Source organism: Apteryx rowi, unplaced genomic scaffold (genome assembly GCF_003343035.1).
Source record: "Apteryx rowi isolate R43461 unplaced genomic scaffold, aptRow1 scaffold_3, whole genome shotgun sequence".
Classification (NCBI taxonomy): Eukaryota; Metazoa; Chordata; class Aves; order Apterygiformes; family Apterygidae; genus Apteryx; species Apteryx rowi.
This window is the reverse complement of record NW_020449418.1, coordinates 2,798,190-2,824,915: the sequence shown is the minus strand read 5'-3', so window position 1 is coordinate 2,824,915 and position 26,726 is coordinate 2,798,190. Positions and strand designations below refer to the sequence as shown.

The following is a 26,726-nucleotide window of genomic DNA, read 5'->3' as shown; positions in this document are numbered from 1 at the left end:
TTCTTCCTACTTCACTTTCCCCTTTCTTTCTCTCCATACCAAGGCTAGCATAAGTGAGTTTTGGACATTTTTTGTTTGTTTTACCCTTATATGCAGTGAGAGATTATAATAGAGGTTCCCTGCAGGAGAGGAAAATAATCTAGGCCATAAAACAGAAATATTCTGAGACAGCTGTTTGGGGGAATGAAGTGAAATGATTGATGTTTCTCATTAGGAGCTGATCAATCTTACCTGAGATACAAGAGAAGGTTATATCAGCTTTTTCCTTTAAAACACCTGTCTTTCAGCAACATAGAAAAAACCACTATTTTATCTAGCATAAAAAATTGGTCAAATTTGAGCACCTAATCTTTCATCATCATTTGTTAAAAATTCACAGTAGCTCTGGTAACTTAAAATCAGAATTGTGCTTTAGTGGCCAGCCTAGGCTGGGCATGCATCTGCCTCAAAGTCTTCCTTACAAGAACAGTTTTTTCCTCTCATTTTCTACCTATATTATTGCAGTGTCATCAGGATCAAACACAGCTGAGTGCTGTTTATCCAGCATTTTTCACAACACTACTTTCTCCACATTTTCACCTATCACATTTCTTATATATGTTTTTGTGGATACTTCTTATTCAGTATTTCTTATATGTCACAAAAGGTTAGAACATGCTAATTAAGTTCATGAATAATAAAAGTTTGGGAAGCACTGCCCATAAAATGGGAATCAAAATTGGATGTTCTTAGGGACCAAAGTAATAGAAATGGGATGAAATGCAAGAGTGCACCTAGGAACCAACAGCATTTTTACTGCAAGTTGTCATTACAGTCAATTAGAAATAGTAAAAAAAAAATGCTTGGGGTTTAAGTTGATCATAGTGTGAGTATGAGCCACTAATCAGGTGCCATATGAGAAAGACAAGTATTTCCCACAATACTTCCAATAAAACTAGAATATATCCATGCATTATTAGGAAGTATCATTATTAGGAAAGGTCTAAAACCTCATCCACAATACTGTGTTCAGTGTGGATACCCACCTTCTAAACAGATGACTTTATACTGTAACAGGCACAGAGGAGGACTAGCAGAATAATCTTAAGATGTTTATGGTGATTAAGGAAACAATGATCAAGAAAGAGGCTTCTTTCTAGAAATTCATGAGAGGAAACACCATTTGGGGAACAAAGCCTACATGAGCTAGCAGGTAATGTTGGCACAAAACTGAGAAATTGAATAAGCACTGGCCAGACTGGAAACTGGAGAACCCAGTTAAGTAATTTCTGAAACAGCTTCCAACAGGACTATGKGGCAAATATCAGCCTCGGGTCCAATCTACATCATGGGATCATCCAGATATTTTTGTTCATTCCTAGTTCAGTTTTAGCTCCTCTAGTAGACTGTTAGTGTATCTGGGCCAGGAAGTACCACCAATGACAAAAGAAGGAGCAAAATTGCATAGTTTGTTTACACTAAGAAGACAGGATGTAGCTAAAAATGTCTTAGCTACTATATTTTAGCTAATATTTCAAGCACTAGCATAGATATGTTATCTGCTCATGCTCAGCCCTCAAAGTGAGAGTCAATATATTYTGAAACACGATTTATTTTCTAATCTAGGCCTTGTTAAATCTCACATAGCCTGGGTCAGACAGATCTGGAGAAAAAGTCATCCGTATCTCGGTACTTGCAAAATCTGGAAGCAGAACGATGCTTGCTACAATCATGATCAAATAGCCGGAGCGCCATTTGGCAACACCGTGGTTAGCAGCATGATCCACTCCCTCCCTTTCCCTGTTCCATCTCTCCCGCTGGTAAATCTATATAACGTGGTTTCTGACCGCAGAGGGGCCACATTTTGTATTCATGCAGTCAGTTTCTATGAAGAATTGGAGAAGGTTCCTTGCAAAGGAAAATGTTCATTTTCAGAGGACCACAGAGGAAAATATAGTGATGGGGAATATATGGGTGATGGGGAATTCCAGTGAAGAAATGCCTTAAACCTAACTTTTGGGTTTGCTTTGGGAATTCAACATTAATCATTTAGAAAGATGTTAAATTAATGTTAGAGAAGGAAAGGAGGTAAATGTTACTATAAGTAACTACATTTCAAACTACAACTCTGTCTGCAAATCTTCTGATTTAGATTTAGACAAACATTTGTTTCATTTTCATAACACTAAGATACTCCCCTAATCTCAAGTCTCTTCAATATTTTTCCATTTCAGGCTAGATTCTATTTAAAGTAATGACCAAGACATCTTTAGACTCTCTCTCCCCAGTCCAGATCCTGATTTAGCCTAATTAAAATTTGCTTAAATACAAGAAAGAGGGCTAACACAGCAGATGTTGTATAAAATCAAAATACCTTAAGACTTTTGACTGTGCAAGTCTTGTTCTGATGTCTTTTCTGTCTACACGTTATCATATTTTAGCCAATCTAGACCGAGGTTCTTGTGATTCCTGTCTTCACAAAAGTCAGTTGCAAAACTCCCACCAACACCAGGAGAGCCGCATCGCACTGTTACATGCATCCTTATATACTATATTAAAAGACAATCACAGCTACATACTTTCTGGGGCCTATCTGAACTTTTACGGGCCTTCTATATTTATTAATCAAGCTCCGCAACATTTGGTTTACGCAGGGAGGATTTTAAATAATGTAAAATTAATTCAACTGAGAGTAACCACTGAAACCATGCTTACACCATCAGCCGTGATTTGTGCAGGGACTGCGATCTATGCGTCATTACGTAACAGGCATCAAAATCAGTTACACAACTTAATGCAAACACCACCAACAGCTGAAAACCCATGGCACAGACAGGTTCTTGAGTAATCGTCAAAGCAATGCCAGAAAGCAAATTCTACCTGTGGAAAACTTTTTCCATGTTAAATGCATTTCAAGAGATGCTCTGAATTTTTTGGCTGCTGGTAGGCAGACAGTACTTTTGCAAGCCTTAATACAGCCTGCCACAAAATGGCACTTTATTCTAAAGCTTTTATCCTTCAAAGCCTGTTAATATAAACTTTGACCAACACTGACAAAAAATGTGTGTGCAGTGCAACTCACATATCTTTACTGATTGCAATATGAAACTTCTGGCCTAAAACAAACAGATCATTAGCAAACAGATACATCTGTGCACTGTGGTTACTTAGGCTTCTCTCCTCCTACCATCCCTCACTTCACTCGCTGTTCACATGCTTCGAGTTTGATGTCTGAATGTGCCTTTGTGGTTCCAGGGCCTTGCAGCTTTCTCAAGTCTAGCATGGATGAAAAAACACACTCTATTTCTCTGTGTGCAAAGATTATGAAAGCGTGCATTAATTTTAACTGTTAATCCAGGCAGTACTTTCATCTGAGATATTAACTTAGATAAAAGGGTATGTCTAAACTCAGACAGCCATGCCCATAGATGTGTGTGTTCTAACTTCAAGAAATGTAACTCAATTATCTTTGGACTAATTTCAGAATATTTTTATAAGCTGGTGTAATTTCTTGATAAATAAACCTCATTTTGTACAAAACAAGCATTCCCAAACCTCTTTCAGATAAGTTACTTTGCAGTACTCAGACACTGAGCTGCCATATAGACTATTTTATGGGTCAAAAAGAAACAGAAGGAAAATGCATCATTGCTTTGGGGTTTTCTGGTTATAACATGCTAACAACAAAATATCTCGGTTGTGATGTTTGGAGCAAGTGGGGAAAAAGAAAGCAGGCAAGGTTTGACATTTGATGGCACTTAGAAGTATTTCACTTCTTCCCAGTTCTTAGACTGAAGTGAAGAACCAATGTGACTAGTCTGAAAACCCAAACAGCTTCACATGCCACCTTGTTGATGCAGTAAAAGCAAAAGATAAAACAACTCGTCTTAACTCAAAACAGTATTGTGCCTATGGATTAGAAGATACCCACAAAGATACCCGGATTAGAGGCAAAACTTGCACATGCATTCATCTCAGTAGCAATGATACTAAATGGTCCCATTCCCCTCCTCCATGCCCAAACACTTGTTCCCACTGTTGGCAAAACCATCCCGCTGGGCCAACCACAGAGGCAGGGGAAGGGTGGGAGGAATAGCTGAGGGAGGTGCAGGAGCTGTGCAAAGCGGCACTGCCATGGAAAGAAATGTAGTGTAGCTGTGCTCTAAATGTCATGTCCTACTGGTGAGGAGTAGCAAAGTTCATATCCTTGAATTAGAACATAAACGGGGGGAGGGAGTGCCCCAGGAGGGAAACAGACTTCATGGAGAATGAGGTCAAATCCGGACTTTAAGAAGTACATTCTTTATATGATTATCCAGGTTAGGCTTGGTTTTGTTTTCTGGGAGGTAAACAAGGGAAAATAACTCAAAGGCTCAGAACATCCATTTTCCCACATTTAAATTCCCAGTTAAAAATGTTTTCCTTGAACTAGGTATGTTCCTAAATGTGATGTTTTGCTACAAGTTACATCCAATCCAGCCATGCATGAAAACAATATAATTATGTCAGTCAGCAACATTTTTTTTTGCGTAATAGGTTTCCTAGGTGGTTTCTACCATCTACAGTCTGGAGTCCAGTATACTCTCATATAGGTTATTTTCCTTCCTTGCAAAAATCACCTTATCATTGTGGTACAGTGACAATCACCAACAGCACAGTGCCATTTTATCTGTATATACACAGTTAAAACTTCTACATATAAACTAAGGACCTATGAATATAGAAGAATCTGGGAAACATGATGAAGTATTTATTTAATATCTTCTGAGTTACTTTTACCTCCAACTCTTAATTTTTAAATGCTTCTTTGTGTTGTGCTTATTGCAGAATTGTCTGTCATCTACAGCATTCTAATTGCATTGCTTTAACTAACAGGTAAGTATAAAACATCATTCAACAGACTTACTTTTAATTGGGGATTTTCCTTCCTTGATTAAAAAAATAAAGGAACTTACAAAAAGGTAACTGGAAAGCAGGCCATGATTCTGCAAGACATTAAGCTGCTCTGCCCCAAACAATTCAGTCCAGTCTGACCATTGTAAGAGACCGGAGAACCACACARTTCCCACCCTTCCCTCTGCCTGCTACTGTTCTGAGCACAGTACGGGCATCTCTAGCTGTATTTGCTTTTCCTCTAATGCAGAAAACTAACAATGAAATAGTATCTTATCACATCCAACAAGTGCTGCCAAAGGCATGGTCATGAACAAGGACATGAATGAGATCTGCCTGGATGAAGCCTGATTCATATTTAGAGGGGAAGTACCCAGGAGATGTGCCAGAGATGATCTCGGTCCCCTGCTATTTTATCTGTCTGTCTTGCTAAGGCATTTACAAGGCTCCCATTACTATGATGCCTGGATATACAGGAACATACAGCTATTCTTACAACACCCAAATAGGGGAGGAGAGACTGTGTGGTTTATCTCAGGTCAGAAGTTTGAAACAGAACAGATCATTATACAAGTTTCACAGGCTCTTGATCACTAGAGGATGTTTACCCGCCATTTCTATATAGATAAACACCCTAGCCCCATTCCCAAAGTATCCAGGTGCCTCTTAGATATTTATGCTAACAATAAATGGTCAAGATTTCCCATCCTGGAGCTTTTGACGGACATGAACCAATGGTTGAAATGAACTGATGTTTGACTCAGATCAGCTTCTTTTGGTGAACATCAAATGTTCTTCAGCCATAGCTGTCAAGATAAATATATTTCATAACAAGACTTCTAAATTTCTGTTTTAGTTGATCATTTTAGTTACAGCGATTAGTAAGACTATTTTTTGGCCACTGCGTATGCAGTCAGAAAATGGTGTTCATTTCTATTAAATGAAAACATTACTAACTCATTCATGCCTTTATGTTTTCAAAATTAGAACATGCTACATATTCTGACTATCAGAACATGTAGCAAAGCTACACCTAAAATTAATCGAGAAGCAAAATATATCTGTTTACTTATGTCAGGAAGTTATCTCCAGGATATAAATATATTAACATGATCTTGTTAATTTACTGAAGCCAGCTGAGATTTCTGCATAGGACATGTGTTTACATCTACCACAAAGTAAGCAAGTTCAGGCTGATGGTTGGATAAATGCAAAAGGTAAAAATGGTACATATTGCCTGGGAGCTAGAACATAGACTCTCATCTAGAGATGCCTGCTGCTGGCTGGCTGAGTAACTCAATACATGTCCCTCAGTCAATAAATGTCTATACGCCTGCTTTGTCAGAGATGAGGACACAATACTCTTCTTTTTACAATCCTTTAAGAAACCCCTATGATACTATACAGCAAGCATGTTTATGATTGTTATCTGTAAAATGGCAAAGCACTTACCTATCTGATAGGATGTTGGGAAAGATAATTAACTGTTGTTTTAATTAGAATTGCAGAATGCAAATCCCTGCAAGAGAGAGAAAGATAGGATCCACTGACACTTGGTTAACAAACACCCATGACATCACCCCTTTATAAGCCTTTATAAGCAAGACTGGATTGCTCAAAATTAATAATGGGTTTGGACAATGTTTGGCAATGAAAAGTAATGTGTTCAGTATGTTGACATCTTTTCCTCTAAAACACTTAGTATTCCTGTTTAATCTAAATATTTCTTTTCATCTAGTACCATCCTTCTAACCTAGACAAAATCCTTATGACAAATATGCGATGAGAAAAGGTACTAAAGGAAAGGCATGGAAGAAGAAAGAAAGCGTCATGAAGTTACAGATGCCAAAGACACTTTCTGCAGCAGCACCACTGCAGAAGTGTAAAGAAGGATGTTTTCATCATGTATTTAATAAATTTCTATTTTTTAATGCCCACTGGAATTGATGGTAATGATACTAGACAATTTGACACAATGCACCTATTCAAATGGCTTTGAGAAGCTGCAGTCTTCACCTTTCATATCTTCATGCTGAAATATCATGATGGCTATTTCAACCGTAACCAATCTGAGCTTTCAGATTTATTACACTAGTTTTAACTTGGTGTAGTCAGATCTAAGAGCCAAACAATTTCAAAATATTGATAACAGGTTTTAATAATGCCTTGCTCTACAGCTGGAAGGATATTTTTGCATGAAAGAATGGATGAAAAGCATTATATAAAAGTTACTCTTCATGGGAATTTTTGTAATTCTTTTTGTTCAGTGTATGTATCCATATTGTTCAGTTCTGGTTTCATCTAAAAACATGAGTAATTTTGACCTGATCACTGGCTGACAAATGAAGATGTTAGCTTAGGAATAATGCAACAGTTCCTTAAGGAAGTGTCAAATCAGCTCACAGCTGGCTGGTACGTTATCTATGACGTCCCTGTGCTTCAGGAGAGATGTAGTTTGCTTCATGCCTTCATTCTCCTGGGTGCCAGGATCCTTGGCTAGGTTATATGTTCTGTGACATTCTCCCTGGCATAGTGCATCTTTCGATATTTCATCTGAGACAGAAGTTGATGCACCCAAAATGCATCTCCACAAGTCACTGCAGAGATATTTCTGAATTGACAAGCATTTCAGTTCTCTATAAGAAATCTTCGGACAGATCTGTGAGCACAGACTAAGTTTTCTCTGTTCTCTTTATTGGCCGTTCAGAACTGTGCATTGCACATACACCTGACTRTTCCTAGCAAGTTCAGCCATGCAGGGCAGTCTGCTGCAGAAGAGCATAAATAGATGATATGCACATCAGTTGAAGTCCTGAGCACTGAACAGCTGTTCAGATGAACAATCCTCTCTCAGGAGAGGAATCGCTCTGATGCTGAAGAGGCCCGTGACATACGTATTATTCATAGGAGCCACAACGCAAGACTGCAAAGTCATTTCCAGCTAATTATGTAAGTGTGGTTTCAACCAGTTCTCTTAATGGCAGGCTTACATGGATACATACACTTTAACTATACAGCAGTGGGAGTAGCAAAAATCTCCAAGCATTCAAAACTTTTTACCGTGTTAATTTTCTGATGCACATAGTGCTCATTAAGTCTAGTAAAATACAGTAGCAGGTGTATATTTGCACACATGTCTCCATAATAATTGGAATGACCTGATACCTGCTGCTGTGCCATACTTCAAACCAGCACCTTCCATGGAATGGAACAGAAGTTTTCCAGTGGGGCAGAATAAAGGCTACAAGGAGTTCTCACTTTTTTATACAAGCATGTCTAAATGTTCATACCAGTTCCTCCGAATTTCCATACCAACTCCTGGATATACATATTGGAAATGAGATTCAAGATGCAAGAGCCATAAAAGGTAAAAAGAAACAAACCTACGCATGAATAAGAGGAAGGAAAAAGTAGGTTCACTATTCAGATGGAAATCTGCTGCTGAATGATGCTGAAAAGGCTGAAGTGTGCTCCGTCTTTTCATTCTCCATAGCTGTCACAGAGAACTAACAATTCAGTGGCAGCTTTTGCTAATTCCTCAAATATTCTAGGGCACATTTTTCAGATTCCATACATATGCCTTAAAATAGTCTTTAATTGCTCTTTCTGTTTTCTGACTTAAGCTCCTACCATTTTGTTAGAATTCTGCTAAACTTATGAACATAACTAACTTTGAGACTGAAAGCCTGAAATAATTTTATTTTTTATCATCTGATATTTGCTCCCTTTCCAACTTAAGTAGTGAAGTTCTAACCTGCCTTTGTCCTTCTTTTATATTTTAATTATAGAAGTTTCTCTTTTTGCTTTTTATGTACCCTCCCAAATATAATTCAGTTTACCTTTCCTGACTCTTCCTGAATTCTTGTCCTTTATTTTCATCCTCAGATATGTTTCCTTGCTTCTACTTTCTATACGCATTCCATTTTGATTTTCAAGTCACAAAAGTGATCCTGATGTAGCTACGTTTGTTGTGGCAGGAGGACACAGAAACAGGTCACTCCAAATCAGAACACAGTCTTTTTTAAATATATGTCTACAGGAAATTAGATTATTAGATATTAATAACTAGGAAAATCCAGTTGCTGGTATGTTATGATTAATATTTGGAGGAATGAAAACAGCTTTGGTGCTAATCACACAGGATGTCAGAAACAGCAACAAAGGAAAACATTGTGATTCTCAGTCTAACAGAGTTAACCATCTGGCTCAACACTGCATGTATTGTAACCACAATATTGCAGCCAAAGCTTTAGCCCAAGAGGAGCCATGATTCTGTTTCCCTGGACATGTGCCAGACCTGCAAGGGTCTAAAAAGCCTATGAGGTAGCAGATGTTGTGGCACACTCAGAAGGGATGATAATTTGGAGTTTTCTTGAAAAACTATTAATAACCCAAAACTGGGATGGGCCCACAGGTCCAAACAAGTAATACAGATGATTTGCCACACCCTGCTTTGCTTTTCTGTCTGCTTTCTCTGTGCCTCCTGCAATAGAGAAAAATTGTGATTAGTCCTACTTAGTTCTGCTAATACTGAGACGTTTCTGAGAGTTTAAGGAAAAGCAGGACTGGACTGAAGGGTGAATGTATTAAATGAGTTTCATCCAGCTAAGCTTGGACATCTCTATTTGTATGTCACTCTGGAAAGAAACATTTGTTTCYAGGGCACAGTTCATCTGATCCCAAAAGTAGATGTCTCAGAGGGTTCAGATACATTGCTCCTAACAGGCTCTGAAAGAGTTTAAGGTGACTAGCCCAAATATAGACAAACTGCTGACTTCTAATGCTGGGCAAGAYAAACCCCATCCCAACTGACAAGTCTTGACACTACAGTAGAAAGCAAATAAGTGAGGAGTTTATATAACGTACAGGACTGACAAAGCCCTGAGGTATTTGTATTTAACCACTGGAACAGCTCATGGAAGTCAAAGTTGGACTTCAAAATATTAAATGACGAATAACTTCAAACTGATATCAAAGGCTCTGTCAGCTCAAATCTATTAGAGCAGTACTTTGCAGCTGGGCTCCCAGCTTCCCTGCAGGGTTGCTTCAGTCCTTAGAGCAGACATTATCCTCACGCTGAAGATCTCCAAGGATATAGCAGTGATGAAGCTAATTATAGGTAATCTGCTGATGTATGACTAAATATGCTCCCCAGTGCAATTTAAGGGTTGTGTGGTATGCTCTGCTATGCCAAGCAAAAGGATCTGACATTGAACAGGAATAAATACCAGCTCGGACTGCAGGAGAGTAGTGATATGAAGCACCTGTTGTGTGATGATATCCAAGACAAGGAACAGTTCAAAGAAATTTCCCTCAAACAAGGAGGCCTTATCATGTACACATTTGGAAACACAATCCTTCATTAATTACAATTAGGGAATCACTTCTGAGTATTTACTGTTTACTAGAGACCACAGGAGGAGTGGGCAGAACTGCCAATCCACCCACTGTGCTAGATGTGGTACAAATATAGTAAGAAGAGACAATTCCTCCACAAAGGAGACTGCAAGCTAAAAATACAAGGCAAAAGCTGAAGGACAGCCAGAAGCACAGGGTGACACTCTGTGTCTGTGATCACATGCCTGGTCTGTGCCCAAGGACTGTTCTCTGCCCCTACAGCCCTGCTTAAATACAGCCCAGAAAAACACTAGAGTGACTGTGGAAATGAGAAAAGCCTCTAGAAGTTACCAAAAAAGGCTGCACAGAACAATGTCTTTCACACTGTTCTTCAGTTAACATGAAGCCAAAGATATCAATCAGTGCAAGATTGCATGAGTTGCTGGCTACTTTTCTGTAAAACAGTTAGACTGCAGAATCTGCTTCTAAATCACTAAACCCTATCAGTGCTGTCTGAAGGTTGATAAAACTAGTAGTGGGATTTGATTATGAGTGGTCTCAAATTAGATCAGAAGAATCTACAAGTTGTTTTAAAGAAACCATTGTGCAAATCACCGAGTAACCCTCAGGAGAGCTCCAAGGCATTGCAGAAGTCCTTATTGAACTTGACACAGGCCTGGAAAGGGGCTTTGTACTACAGAGAAGTTCGCAGAGTCCCTCCAGTCTGAACACAAGAAGCTGCAAGAAACAGGAATATGTTCTATATAAAAACACAGAGGCTCAACTATGGAACATAGATTATTCGATCTTCTAAATCTAACAGAATGTAACCAATGAAAGAGAAACATACCTTAACTATTGAATCCTGCTGGGAAAGTCAAGATGAAATGACATCCTCCCAGAAGTTTATGCCACTGTCAAATACTCCCAGAGCTCAGAAATACAAAAGAGACACTGCCATGAGCATGCTGAGTTTCAGAAAAAAGCAAAAGTCCAAAATGTCCCGTTCAAGTCACTTCTTCAAAGTTGCCATCAAGTATGAAACAACCAAATGTAAAAATCTGCTTCAAAATATTAGCAACAGAATATTCAAAATCTGAAGAAACTATATGARACTTCTGATTCCCTGTGCCAGGGCTAGCATGTAGGTACTTGAATGTAGCAGGGTTTATCCACAGACTAATCAATATGTTTATGTTTGGAATTATCTATTACTCAATGCAATGAATAACACAGTAATAGCRCAGCATAAATCACAGTTTCCCTAGCACCAGGTTCCGGATAGTAATAACGTGCAAATAACTCATGACGCGTTGGCAATTCCGTTTCCTAAGCCTGTTTAGAGGGAACAGTATTTCTCTTCATGAAATTATGCCTATACATTCAGCTATATTCTCTCTCTCTATGTATATACACACACACACACACACACACACACACATATATACACATCTCTCTCTCTCTCTCTATGTCTCTTATAAAGACACTGGCACTGAAGTAATTTGTCCACTAACCAGGTTCCTGAGCCAAAGATTATTAACCTAAAACAGTTACAAGAGAATGATGAAGTAAAGCAGTATCCTGAGGCCATTACATCTATGACAAAAAAACTGCCATCACATAAGAGCAGAGGATGACCTATAAGGAGGTTAACAGCTACCTATTCTACAGGTGGGAGAGAATATTCTTTTTTAAAAGAAAAGGTGGCAGACAATTTGTTTTGGAGACRATGCTCTCAATATTAATATCATAAAACTTAAGCCACCACTGTGGGTTGTTTCAACACGGACAGCAGAAGACATGTAACAACATCGCAGAAGTCCAGGCCTCTTTGATATTCAGTCAAGAAACAGCTCGGTTCTAAGCCCTGTTTTTCACTCTTGCTCAGTTCCATACAACTAATACTTAGATTAGAAATTCAGCAAAGGGGAGACAGGCAGTGGATACAACACACTTCCAAACACTGCATAGTTAATTACAGCCCTGAAATCATACTCAATTAATAGTGTGGGCCAAATAGATTCTGAGGTGTTTTTTTTTTTAATTGCATGTTACTGTATTAATGTTACTTTTATAGTGATTAGAAAAGAAGTGACTCAGAACTGAGCCACCACAGGAATGACAAATATTTCAAGCTTGAAAGAATTGCACTGGTCTTTCTGGATGAAGGTCCAGCAGATGGTAAGGAGGTGAAAATAAAAGAGAATCTTACAGCAGATAAAATATTTTACTTATTGCATGCATGTTATTAAATACCTATTAGTATGAGTAGCATAGAGTCTTGCAGGGAACAAAAATGATGAAGTCGGGCCCACCGTACAAGTGGTTCAAAAAGACCAGACCCCTCTAGAGCAGAGAGCCCCTGAGTAAATCCTCACTATTGCTGCACTGTTGATTCAAATAGCTGCAGGTGGGTGTGTAGCTAATGGGCGTAGTTGCACCCAYGTCTGAACGCCCGCACACCAGCCGGCACGCACCTCTCTCCTGATCCAGGGTGACATATCTACACAGCATCGTACGCACGCTGAAGAGCCCACACCCCTTCGCAGCAATTTTCTGGTCTGTGCTAAGAGCATATCCCCCCCACCGCTTTCTGCTAATTTGACCTCCCATCTCATTTCTTTTGCTCATTCACTTACCTCCTTTCATTTCCTTTGCCTTTCCCTGTTTTCCAAAACAAATGAACACTATGCAAAAGCTGTGTTAGTGCAATGTTTACCTGGCAAGGTCGGGAAGATGGCAAATACTTTGTCATACAAAGATGGGGGAGAAGTGCAAACAAGAGCAGCCATGCCAGACACTTTTGGAAGCTCTGCATAGCCAAATGCAGAGACCAGAAGAGTTGCAATTGGTCAAAATGTCCTCTCCTGAGCATTGTAGCAAGACTCAGGGATACTCGTACATAAACCATCACCAATCTCAACAGACTAAAAATACACTTAAACTTTCCCTTGTACTGTGAGAGAGAAAAAAAGTTTTCACATCACAAGCAAATATTTCCTACTGTAAAACTTATGACTACAAAATATTGTCTAGCTCCCCTAAAAGTATCTTTCACTTTAGGGCAGAAACAGCTGTAGGATCCAGAGGCTGAGTATTTTTTTACTCCCTACCTGCTGCTAGTTGGCTATTTAGCAACTCATTAACTTCCTCAACAGACCTTGGCCCTAATTAGTGCCTGGACTGGCCAGCCTGCCCCTTTCTCCTTTACCTCAGCCTCCCAAAGCCTTCCACAGTGAGGAAGGGACACCAATCTTAAAAATGACATTTCTTGAGCTATTGGATCTGCATGCAGCTGTCGAATTCAGTTCTGTCTTTCAGCTTATCAGAGCACTCCAGAATTATCCGGTGTGCTTTGATGCCCTAATGTGCGTACACGTAACATTCTTAAATCCTTCTCTAAACCAGCCAGGCTCCATACTTTCTTTTTCTTTGCCTTCCATACAACAGAATCAGTTTTAACTGTGACTGAAGTGTCACCAGGGCCATTCGATCAACTGTAATGTTGGCTCCAATCCTGCATTCTTTTTGACACCATCAGTAAGAGGCTAATGAACAAAAAATGGGCTCATTTTATTCTCTAAAATTATAATGTATTTTTTTACATAGATTTGTACACATACAGCTCCATAAAGGTGACAAAAACAACTTATCCATGTAATAGAAAAACACGAGGATGCCTCACTTTAATTGATATCTAAATGGATGAAATTAACAATGTTAAGTTCAACAAGTTTGTGAACTGAAAGAAAAACAAAATGTAGAAAGCAAAACAAGAAAAATAATGATTGCTAAGCACAAGCACAGTCTCACTCAGGCACTTACACAGTTTAATACATGTGGCCAGCTTATGCAAAACGTTCTTTATTTCCTGAGTTTCTTCCCATTTCTCAGAAACATGTCTCACATTCAACACATCTGGAAAGAAAATAAATCCTGCCATGCCCTCAAACTGGTTGTCTTGGATGGATGGGCWTGACTTGCACCACTAAACAGCGGCACGTCCACTCAGGCATAGGCTAATTAATGCCATTCTCTTCCTGGGTACTTGTAACAGTCCTTATTCACTAAAATAAGGGGAGATATTGTACTTGCACATGGACTATCAAAATAGTCAGTTCAAGGGCTATAATGTAATGATGTTTCCCTAATAGGTTTCTAATATAATTACTGTAAATGGCACCTAAAGCCTCTCATCTTATTTTGGATACGCACACAAATCTTCCACTGGCATTACAGAAAGGCAGACTGAAGCCATCGTAATTCATTATCATAGTTATATATTGATGATAACCTCAATTTATTTTCCAAAACAATGTTTGAAAAACATCACTTACTCCGCAGAACTAAGTATGGTAACCTCCTGAAAGATGTCATTCTGTACTTGTATGCAACTAAATGAAATTGTAATCAACAGATTTCTGAGCTCAAAGGCAGACCTGGGAAAATAATAAAATTTTCTAACAAAAAATGATATGGGGGCTTCCAAACAATTTCTTAGCATTATATTTAAGAGATGCAAGAGGTTACAAGGCCCACTTAATATAACAGTCAGTAGCCTGCTAGAAAATGTTCCAGTTCTGTCATCCTTACCTTGAGTAGTCATGTATTTATCAAGCTTGAGCTGCAGGTATGGTCAAAAACACTGATTAAATATTTCCTGAATTCTATTGCTATTTTCTTTATGATTCCATACATACATACCCAAATCACACACACTTTTTCTGCTTTCCCACATTCCCATAGACAAACCTCCAATCCTGTGTCAATTGTCTTATTTAAACACAATTTCCTCCATCCTCATACCATCCTTGCCAGTTTGTTAAATCTCCAATCTTTAAAATGAAACATACTGAATAAGTAGGCATTTTCCTCCATTTTTAATAAGTAAAAATTTCAGGCTATAGAATTCTTGAGAGAAAAGACTTCTGTTTCAGAGAATTGAGGGGTGGAGCAGGGAGAGAGAAGTTTCCAAAAAAATACACCACTTACAGCTTTAGAAGCACAATTGATCAAAATTCAGAATTTCCATCCTGAAGAACACTGCAATATTTCCATGTTCATTCTGTCCAGAATCTGGATGGAAAGCTGAAATGATGAGCTTTACTGAAATATTGATATATCCCTATGGTGCAAGGGAGCATTATCTCCTTATCAGTCTCATTTTTAAATAACAATAAAGGTCATAGATCATCTTCAGCGCACTTTTCAGAATAGCCATCTTCTGCCTGTATTCTCAGGGGAATTAATCTAAATTGCCCTCAAAAAAGATAGTGGCTCTCTGTACTTACAGGATGAAGAGGAGGACCAGCTGGAAGAATAAAYGGTGGGTCCAGTAGCTCGTTATAAAGTAGTCTCATTGCAAAAGGTATTTTGTGAAAGATAGTTATTTTTAAAAATCTATTGTGTGAAATTCAAAGTGCAATGGATTTCTTCAGCAACTATAGCTGGAGAGGCTTCCAATGGTGAATAATAACAGCCAGACGATCATCAGTTTTGCAATTCTGAAAATCACTAGATTTAGACTTCCAAATAACTTCATCTGAAAATATGACTTAGTCATCTAAATCACTTAGGTCTAGCTTTTTAAAGATATATAGGTGCCAAGTACCCCTAGAGTTAAGATTCTAGACCATATACATGAAGTTGAATAGAATAGCTGTGTACATTTCAAAATTAGAGCAGGTTGACCCAGCAGAAAAAGCCATTACCATCACAATACAGTCAACCACATAAATAAATAAATAGTTTCTCATCAGCATGATTGATCTCAGTGGCCTTTAATCTCAATGGCTCTTTTCCCGGGCCATCTAGGACACTTTGTCCAGTGTGTTAAAACTAAAAGATAATAACTATTGTAGATAATGACTATATACAGCATTTAGATATGAATATCAGGGCATTTCCCAGCATAAGATCTGTATTGTCTACTAGTCAGGATGACCCTGACTTTGGCATGGACAGACAAATATAGAGATAAGAGGACAAGAGGAGCTACTCCTTCTCATGCAATCTGTGCAAAATGAAAGGCAAGGGCAGACCAGGCATCTGGAAAGGCTGGAGCAGGTCCCCGTGCACACTGAGCCATGGAAAGCATTCTTGAAGAAGACAGAGCAATGGAATATAAAGTTGTAGTTTCCCTCTTTCTCCTTGGTGCTTCTGTGGCCCCTGAGCAGCAAAACTCTTGAGCTCTACCTGACCTCCTTCATACCTCTTGAGATAATAGTTAGACTGAGACTTAAGGGTCAAGGCAGGCTATGACAGCATAGTAACATGGGCTTTACAAGAGCCTTTATTCCTTTCTCTTTGGATGGTAATGATTAAAATACCTGATAAATTGAAAAACCACGGATGAATAACCTGGGATTACAGAAACTACCTGGTGCCAAGGAATTGTGTTAGCTGACTACGATCTGCTAGGCAACACCAACTACCATTTCCCTGACCACACAGCCTTTCCTAGATGATGATATACTTAAAGTGAGCAGAGCAGAGGCAGAAAAGTAAACAGGAAACCACCACTGAAATGATGCATAAAGTATTGGAAGGAAAGGTTTACACACAGAAAATGTCATGCACAAATGCAGAACACACTTCAGGCATATTTAAGTAGCACAGACAAAGTCATGAAGTGAAAAAGACCATATGATCATCAATGTTTGAGCTCAATGAAAGTAGTAACTAAACAGAAGGATGGTGGGAGAGGAAACATTCCAAGAGGTGTGAATATGAGAAGCCAGCCCACATTCCCAGAAGGTGGTATTACGTAGTAACAACTGCAGAAGAATATGGTTTTAGTGGCATATTGGATGAACTATAAGGGTTGCAACTACAGGAGGAGAAGAAAGTGTAGAAAGTGGAGAAATGAGCTGGTAAAGGCATAAGGATTAATAATGGGAATAGCAAGGGAGACTAAAAGGGTTGAAAGTCACTCTGCAGCTGAAGATTTCAATTGAGTTTGCTCCTGACTGGAGTCTGTGCTGTTGAAGGAAGAAGAGAACATGTGGCATTTGCTTTCCTGGAGAGGAACATCTTTCCAAGTTACTTGTTACTACCTACAAGATTAAGATTTAGAGCAGGAGCTGAAAAGGTCTGGATGACTGAACTTTCATCACTCACGTCTTCTATTCCTGATCCATGTAGGCTTTGATCTAGTCTCTTTTAAATTACCAGATAATAAATGATCTACAGACATTAGTTAATGTATCACCAAAAATTTAAGGAAGATTCGCCTTTATATTGTTGTTTGTTTGTCATATTGAAATGGCAACACTAAATCATTACAGAYAATGAAAATAATCAGAACGGGCCAATGAAAGGTTCAAGGGATGGGGCAGCACTCAAAAAAGGGTGAGATGCCTTCATCAGAATTCATATGACTGGGTGAGTCACTTTGCCTCTCTATGTCACATATTGTCTGTTTATAGTACACCACTAACACCATCTCCTGGCCAGTTGGTGTCTGGAGTCAAGTCTTCTTTTGTAAAGCTCTTTGAGAGCCTGAAACGAAAGGCAAACACAGGAAATATTACCTTTGCCATATCTCATACTCATTCACCTCTGAGTTTACTACACCAAAATAACACAAAAAACCCATAGAATTAGATTTAGGGTGCAGGCATTTTGACTACAGTTTTTTTCCAAAGGATTTCCAGCAAGAGGTTTCAGAAGTTTGAATTCAGCTTATATTTTCGGAACTGACCATTCATTTGGGCATGCTTTATTTTCTGCAAGGACTGAGAAAACCAAAATGGAAATTAAGGAAAAGCCTGTGAAAAATCATACCTTTTTCCAATGTTTCAAGTTCATCATTTTAAACCAACTGCAATGGATTTCACCACCTATTGCTATTAGATATTCAGTATTCTTTTTGCAATATTCTTTTTACTTGCTTTGAAGATTTCAAGACACGCAGAGATGCAAAGAATATCTATCCTGCTTTGTGTGCTTTTGGTATAGATGAACAGTCAACAGACCAAGGAGGTCTGTCCAAACAGCACTGCTTGAATTTATTCAGCTGTTCTCAAGCATTTCAAAGAAGGCTTTGACATCTTTTGGATCTTCCAAAATGTTTTCCATGAAATGAAAATTCTTCCAATGAATTATTTTTTCCCCTTTAATTTACTTCAGGCACACAGGGTCAAATTCTAATTTTAGCTGTTCCCAGAATAAACAAACGGCAGCAGAGCCTCTCTGGACCATTAACAGCATAACCAATTTAGAGAGTCTTCAGCACAATCTGCTCTAGAGAATTCAGCACTTTGAGCTATAGCAGGTTTCTGAGAGCAACATTATGAATCCCTTGGAAGTTATTCAGATTAATTGTACTCCTGAGGGATTTTCATGGAAGAAGAGAACTGCACTGCAGTGTCATGCCTTCTGCAATAGCTTGTAGGTAATATTTCACGAATATCTCTGGTGTATTATAAGTGCAAATATTTTGCTGATGACAACAATTTTCATTGCTGTGTTCAGCTAACTTAGATTGAAACGATCTCTTTCTGCAGAGTGCATACTTCATCCAATTACAATATTCATTCTTTGATCCACAGTAGAAGACACAAATGGTCATTTTAAAAGATAACAAATAATACACTCACATTCATTATGCAAGATGGTTAAGTAGATTTTGAGTGAATCAGTGCAACACCAGCTACAGCCCAGCAGGAGAGAAAGAAAAGGTGACAACTATCTCAAACTTGGATATCAGAAGAAGCTTGTGAAAATCTCTGAGGAGTTGCACGTGGGCAGCAACACAGCCCATCTCCTGCATTTGGTACTTGAAGGATTCTATAAGAAATTCTAAGTTTAGGTAGCCAATTCAAAAAAAACCCKTTTTTTATTTGTGACTTGTGTCATAAAGCAACAATTACATGAACACCTAATTGAGTCCCTGAAGTCTCTAGTCCCTATTGCTCAGTTTCATCCCACTTCATGGGGACAATAGCATCTCTCTTCTACTATAAAGCAAGATGAATGGAAGAAACCATCTCGGTGAATATCATTACTGTGTTGGGTGCAACTTGAAGAGAACTATATCCTTTAATTGGTCTGAAATTTAGTCTGTTATCATTGGAAGTCTCAGAAAGTGACCTTTAGGGGCTGAATGCAATAAAGGTATGTCTTCACAAATAGGGAAGAAGACAACATTTTGTTTATGGCATCAGAGAAGGAAAAACCACTGAGACAGCTGTGAGCAAATGAGTCATCCAGACTCAACTGTGATTGTGAGTCATCAATAATCCGTCATAAGGCCAGGTGTGAATAGTAAACCAACAAGCAAGGAGAATTTGGTACTGTACTTTTAGTGGTAAAATAGCCTCTAAAGAGCCTATCAAGATAAACGGGAGTCCTCTTCATTTCAGAAAGCATGGCTTGACTGTGCAGGCAAGCCACTTGCAGCTTCATAGAAAGCTTTTCTTATTCACAGGACAGAACCAGCCAAAGTTTGCTTGGATAGCTCCTCCTCCAAGCTGCTTGCTGCTTAAATGACACAGGGAAAATAAAAGCAGCATGGCCTGCTCAAGAGCCCTACACTGGGCTTTGCCATTCTGCGGCTTAGTTCCAATATCTGCAAAATAGAGATAATGATGCTAAGATCATGATAAGCATTATTATGATCACTTTACAAGCACAGCACAAGCTAATTAATACAGTTAAGTTTGATACATGACTTCATGATGTAGCTCTCAAAGCCACACAACAGACCCCTTCACAGTAAGTGAGACTGTCTCTAAGCGTGATGCTATCAACCTGCCGAAAAAATCGCAAACTTTTAAAAATTGGGACAACACCAGGCTAATGGATACTGTGTGCTAAGAAAAGTAGGTCTAAGAATGAACTAGTGGGATTATGTAGCTTGGGAAAACAGAACTGTGATTCTAATCAGCAATGGCTATTGACAGAAATGCAGAGGTTTGCGTTTACATTTTATAAAGAACTGTGATTTATAAGGGCAGCACTATAAATACTGGAAGATTGTTTCACACAGAAAACAACTGGATCTTAACTCTTTGAAGGATAGGACTTATGGTAGGCAGATTAACATGGACACTTCACATTTCTATAGGAGAGAATGGCCAAGCTCAAAGGAAAATAATAATTGCAAATGAATATTTAGAATAAAGTATTTTGATTCCTGTTTATTTGCACTCTGGCTTTTGAAACCTTTAGGGTTTCTGTTGATAAGCATAACAGAAAATTGTATTTTTAGATTGTAGTTGAGATTCACAAAGCACCCAATCTCAGAGACTGTAAGAACAAATCAAATCAAATATTGTTAGACAGACTTCAGCTAAAATAACATTTTAATTGGTCTGTTGTAAAACATTCTGCATGACCTGAATTCGACCTTGTTTCACCCCCTCCAAAAAAGTCTTTAAAGCAGGTGTTCTCAGCCTCTTCTGGCACCATAAATCTTCCCCAGCGCTTGGATAAAAATTGGTCTCTTCCCACAGAAGCACATGCTACTCTCTAGCTCCTCAAAGGCACCCACTATATTTTTTTAAAGAGTAAGCTCCTATTTCACAGAATTCTAAAAAACAGGGCTGGAATAGGCCTGAAATAGTTAATCTAGTCTGCTCACCCTTCACCATAACAGGTCAACTCCACCTAACCCATTCCTGATATATGTCTCCTGTTGCATACTGAAATGGTTAATAGACACCAAAAGGATACATGCAGCTTTCTATGCAGACTTCATGGGTCACACAGATAATGCAAACCCATTTCTAGAACACAACTTTTACTAGTCTCTCATGTGTGCAGTCATTTCCAGATCCCACAAAACAGGTTTATAATTCAACCGACTCAGAGCAGTGAGTAAGCAGGAAGCTGGAGACCAACTCTGTAGCCCAGTTAAGGTTAGAGCTAGTATGTAGGGAGCAGGAGTACTCTGGCCTCCCAGGGGAGATACAGACCCCAAATGTGAGGAAAGGATTCTAGGCTCGGGAATGTGAATGGATAGAGGCACCTCCAAAGAAGGTGCTGCATAGCTGCCCATGACTCTACATTTCTCAATGTTGTAAGATTTCTGTATAAATTTGCCTCTGCATTTTTATTTGCTTTTTCTTTCTTTTTTTTTTCTTTTTAATAACCAGCATAAAATTAGGGTCAGTTCCTCAGAGGTCAATGGAACTGCCACTGTATTACACCAGAGGAGGAATTTGTCTTTAGTATTTTCTTTAGTGCTTTGCTACACTGCAGTCCTGTTTTGTTAGCCTTTCTGTAGCAAACTGTGAAGACTGGGTGGGCAGCATTATGATCAGCGCATCACAACCAGGAATCTAGTAGGAAATCTGATAGCTACTGCAGACTGTCTTAAAGTTGCAGTGACATACCTCAGCCCAAGCTGAGAAGATTATATTGCTGCAACCCTCCCAGCACTAGTGGGACAATGTCCAGAAAAAAGAGCATTATTTGAGCAGAAAGAGCAATGGTTACGGTGTCAGAGTTAGCTGCCAACCTGAGAAAAACAACCTAATTAATGACACAAAGGCTCCATTCTGCCTTCTTCCTCACCTTCCACTAAAACTCCTTCCCCTGCTTCTCTACTGCCAAGAGATCAAGACCTGTTGCTGAGATAACAAGAACTAAAAGGCTTACAAGGTGTTATACATCACAGCATTGAGGTTGAGATCCAAAAAAGCACTTAGGCATYTCAAAAGCAACTTAGACCAAATTCAGGTGACTAAATTCCAGAATGTGACTCCCCCACCAATATCATTCTCCTTCAAAACACTTAATCCATGCATTCTTAACAGAAAATATCTACAGTTCTGCTTTGGCACATACCAAATGGCACAGCAGCACTGATTTCCACTGGATCCAGCAGCCACAGCCACTCTCTTTTTAAAGCATAGCTGGAGGAGACAGTTCTGGTGGTCAGAGCCCTTGCCCAGGATTATGGGAGATCCAGATACAATTCTCCTAGTCTGTAGAGTTCAAAGCTATCCTCTCCCAAAAGTGCTATAACTTCCACTTGTATGTTACCCTTAGGCATTCCACCTTTATGAACCATGTGAGGGCGCTGTGTCAACTGGAGCACATTCAGCCATGTGTAAGGCAGATTGTGCAGGGGTGCTTAAGCAAATTTCAAGGCAAACAAAAAAATAACGTCAAGTCAACCAAAGCAGTGTGTCTAGGACTCAATTCTGATGCCCCCACACAGATATCTAGTGCTATTTGAGATGCCCTTGAGTATCCTGCCTGGCCTCCAGATCCCACTCCAAAAGCACGAGTCTCCTAGAGGTTCTGTGTGACAGCTGTGGGTATCTTGGCCACCCTACAGAACCTCTTAATGTACTACATTAAGAGCAACTACATAGGCAAATGAATCAAGCATCTGGCAAGTTTAGGCATCTCCAAAATGAGGTAGCAGTGCAAGAATGACTGTTCTCACATGACCAGTGTAAGTCATCAGTTCCGGTCTCACATGACCGATCCCATGACAAGCCTGTTTAGTTTCTCATGCCTTTGTTAAATCAAGCCCTAAACTCTTATCCTGTGTAACTAGCTAACTCTAAGACAGCCCATAAAGAAATATGCCAAACAAAACACTTACCCACACAGAGGCTTCAAGGAAGCTCAGCTGGAAACCGATGCTTTGTTCCCACAGTCGCAAATCCCAGGCAAAACTTTGTTGGAGAAGCTTCCAAAGAGTATTATTTTGGATACACTGCAAAAGCTAAGCACTGACAAGAATAGCCATTGAGATGAACATGAAATGTGATTATTTACTTCAGCCTTGATTCCAAGCTCTGTGTGATTTGCTGTTGTAAACGTTTTAGTGAATGCCTCGGACAGCAGAAATGTCAAGGGAATGCTTCTTCAGCTGAATATCTGTGCTCACCCACACCCCTGGGAGTGCATGTACAAACAGCAGTACTGCCGTGCCAAGCGTATGGCTGCAGGTGATTGCTAAAAAATTGTGATTCAGCATTATGTAGTCACACAGACAGACAGCTGATACACAAAGAATTTATATAGCAGAARACTGTCTCTTCTGGTAGTCCTAACCTCCATCTCTGATTTTGCTATAGTACCTTCTCCCCCGTTAACATAATTTCCTCTAATTTCCGCTGCTCTGATTTGATTTTATACAGTTATTGAAAAATGCAGGCTATCTGAGGACTTATGGGTGCTGAGTAAGTGTGGGTCCAAGGTGCTTTATTATGAACCTGCATGGTTCTATCATCCACTCGTGAGGCTGAAACAACACCATGTGTTGACAAGAATAACTAACCACATGGTATGAATAACTAACTATTGGAAAGGTATTTGTTCTATAAAATGCAAAACAATGCTGAAATCTATGAGATATGACTTGAGACAATGAATCTACATAGGGTAGCACAGCTCATTGTAGACTCAGGATGCAGAACAACTCTGGCCGTACCAACACAGTGCTTCGTTTTCACAACAGGATGCATTAACTGAGATCCAGCACAATCCAAATGCAGATATCATGCTTCCAGACCTAGCATAGATGTCTCCGCATCTGTGGGGTAGATGCACCTCGTCTCAGACAAAACTCTTAAGTATGCCAGGTTTTGGCATATGCTTGGAAATACCACCAATACATTGTCTAGGCCAGTGTCACCAGACCTCACTCCTCCTAGAATCAGCAAGCCTTTTCCATTGATTACTCTTACCCCATAAAATCCTTCCATTTAGCTACAGGAGCTCTTCAGCTTTATTGTCTTATGCAAGACAATGAAAAATGGATATCACAGTATCTCTTGCATATTCAAACAGCAGAACCTCATTTCCTTCATGTAAGAACCAGACAGTAGATATTCACACAGCTTTCAGTCACAATGAGAGGAACAAAACTAAGGAGACAAGCTGCCCTTTTAGGTTAAATTCACAATGAGGCCTTCATTTACTCTTTGTTGAAATCTTTACAGATACTTAGATTGCTGAAATTATTCAATGGGCTTGAAAAGGTTCAGGAAAATGCAACAAACCTCAATGGTGTCCTTTGCAATTTAATGACTTTCCTTTTTTTGTGCATGCAATTACAGAGAGAAACCTAAACCTTCCCAAGCCTTCACCTTTGATCAGAGCACATATCAAATACTGTTTGGCTTAAGTACATTTTGCGCTTGTTTCATATGCAAATACAAACATCTACAGACCATTTGCACTTTCACCAAATTTGTTTCATGGATTTCATTCTGTTTTGTACCTTTCACCTAAAAGGGGTATCATGTACATGGAGACTACTTTTCTGTGAGGAGATAGTGAGAGATTTATTTTCTTTCAAAAATTACGGGGCTAGATCCATCTTGGAGTAATTCCACTGAAACCTGTAGGATTACACCAACAATAATTTAATTTCATTATCTGTGTAATATCTTCAGAACAAAGCTAATCTGTGCATTTCAAATGCTTTTGTTAATGTCACGATGAAGTTGACAACTCGCATGCTTTTTAGCAAGATATTTACATTATGTCTATTACTGGGACAACCTTGGATTAAATTCTACCACATACCTTATGCTCCAAATCAGTCCCGTGTGGGTAGGCCTGAATCTGATCCCCTGAGTTTGAAGAATTGATTTGATCTAAGTCACAAGGACTGGCTTTTTCATGCAAGGCTTCCCCTTGTTTCTGGGCTGTACAGACTTGACAACAGGGCGGCTCATAATGTCTCAGCAGTCTCAGGTTTCTAGTCCCAGACTAAGTGTAGAGACACACACATACAAAGATAAAAATAAGTGAATCTTTACACAGGGTATATTCAGTCAGAGCTGGGATTTGGAAATCAGATTTGGGCTTCATAGTGCCTGGAGAAGAATTTGGGGTGAGGCTATAAAACAGACATATGGCGTTAAATCTTGSTTATTTTAGGATTTTGGGTCAGGATAATCCCTTGTTAGATCACACCAGATTATTTATGAGCTTTGTTTTTTGTTCAGTGGATTATTCTTTAATTTAATTAAAATAACAACCACCCCTAGCCAAAGGGCCTTATCCATGTGACGTGTTCAAGTAATCCCGTTTAAGTCAGTACACGACGGCTTGCAGGACCTGGCTCACAAGAAGTGAGGGAGCAGCCTATTTAACGTTAAGTGGTCTGTATTGCAATCCTAGTGAAGCTTCAGGGCTAGGTTCAGCTTTACTATTTGAAACTAAGGACAGACCTTTACAGGCTTTTTAACAGTTTCTTTATGGCTTTGGATCAGTTTTCAAAAATCAGAAGTCATCCTAATTACTTATAAGCATTTTCATAACACTATATATTCACGCTGATACTAAATCACACTGCAGGACAAACCAAGGACAAACACTCTGTGGGTTTAGTGACAACAGCATCTTCAAGGTCAACAGAGCAATGGAGCTGGTCTCAGAGACACCCTCACCATCCCTGACTGGGCCAGAGCTAGCATCCCTTACAATGTGTGGTGTAGTCACGGCTGTGAGCAGCTAACACCACATGGCTTAAAGCACTGCATGTGGTCTGCATTTAAAGCAGTGAAGTGATTTAGAGCCCCTTCTGGAGGTGGGCCCATAAACGTCACCACTCCTTTTCCGCACAAAGTACTTACAGAAGAGCTGAAACCTTGTTGTCTGACATTTCAGGTTAAGGTCAGGGCCACTGTGTTCTTCTGTCCCACTCCCTCCTCCCTCAAAACCTCCAGCACCAACGACAACTGGAACAGCTTATTGCATGACCCCTATATCCCAAAGGTTGCACAAGAGAAGGTAGACCCCTATCAAACTCCTGCCACAGATGAGGCAGAATGAGGGACCAAAATCCATTAGGAAGCTCGACAGAAGGAGGCACCAAAATCAGCTCTGAGGGTCCCAATAGCTCTGGGTCCCACAGGCAAGGCCAGTAAGATCCTCTGTATTTTGTGATTCAAGCTGGAGATCAGTGCATAAATACCTTAACAGCACTTGGAGCTGGCTGGATATGCACGTGTCCAACAAAGTACAGGACACGCCAGTTTACATGGCAAGACTGGTTTTAAAGACCCAAGGTTTTTATGCAGGTACATAAAATAGCAGAAATATACCCAAGTCCTTTTTCTGGACCTATCACTAAAAGTTAACAGTTAAAGAGAATATAATAGGTCACAAGTACATTTTACCAGCTATGACTGTCATAAGGCAAACATACAACTGATGGGCATATGAAGAGCAAACTGGTTTGAACTTTCAGTAGAAAGGGGAATTTTACACATTCTGTGTGTGACATTTAACGGATATTATATAGTCTTATACACACAGCATTACATATTATATGGCATAAGTATATATTATAATATTTAGGCTTACGGAAAATTCTACCTACATTCAATATTTCAGATTACATTCCTGTGAACTTATACAAAAAATAAGTAGATAAAACAAACCCAAGGTTGGCATATGATCTGTTGAAATTATTCCGGTCTACTTACTTGCATGGCACAAAAGGGTGAGACTGTCAATAAAACATTCAAGATATATCTAATTCCCGTAAATTTTCACTGTGAACTGAGCACATAATTCCCTCAGGTACATTTAAGAGA

At 39.2% G+C, this 26,726-nt stretch overlaps 1 protein-coding gene across 3 annotated transcripts in view; it reads right to left on the bottom strand.

The window, feature by feature from the left end:
- The window catches only part of GPAM (glycerol-3-phosphate acyltransferase, mitochondrial), an 84,777-nt gene that overhangs the window by 39,809 nt on the left and 18,242 nt on the right, over positions 1 to 26,726 (bottom strand). Inside the window, exon 1 of one of the 3 annotated variants that reach the window (XM_026069747.1) lies at positions 22,772 to 22,791. The exons of the other annotated variants lie outside the window; for them this stretch is intronic. The gene's annotated coding sequence lies outside the window, so the exon portion shown is untranslated. Of the gene's footprint in view, positions 1 to 22,771; positions 22,792 to 26,726 lie in introns of those variants that run through there. 3 annotated transcript variants of the gene reach the window in all.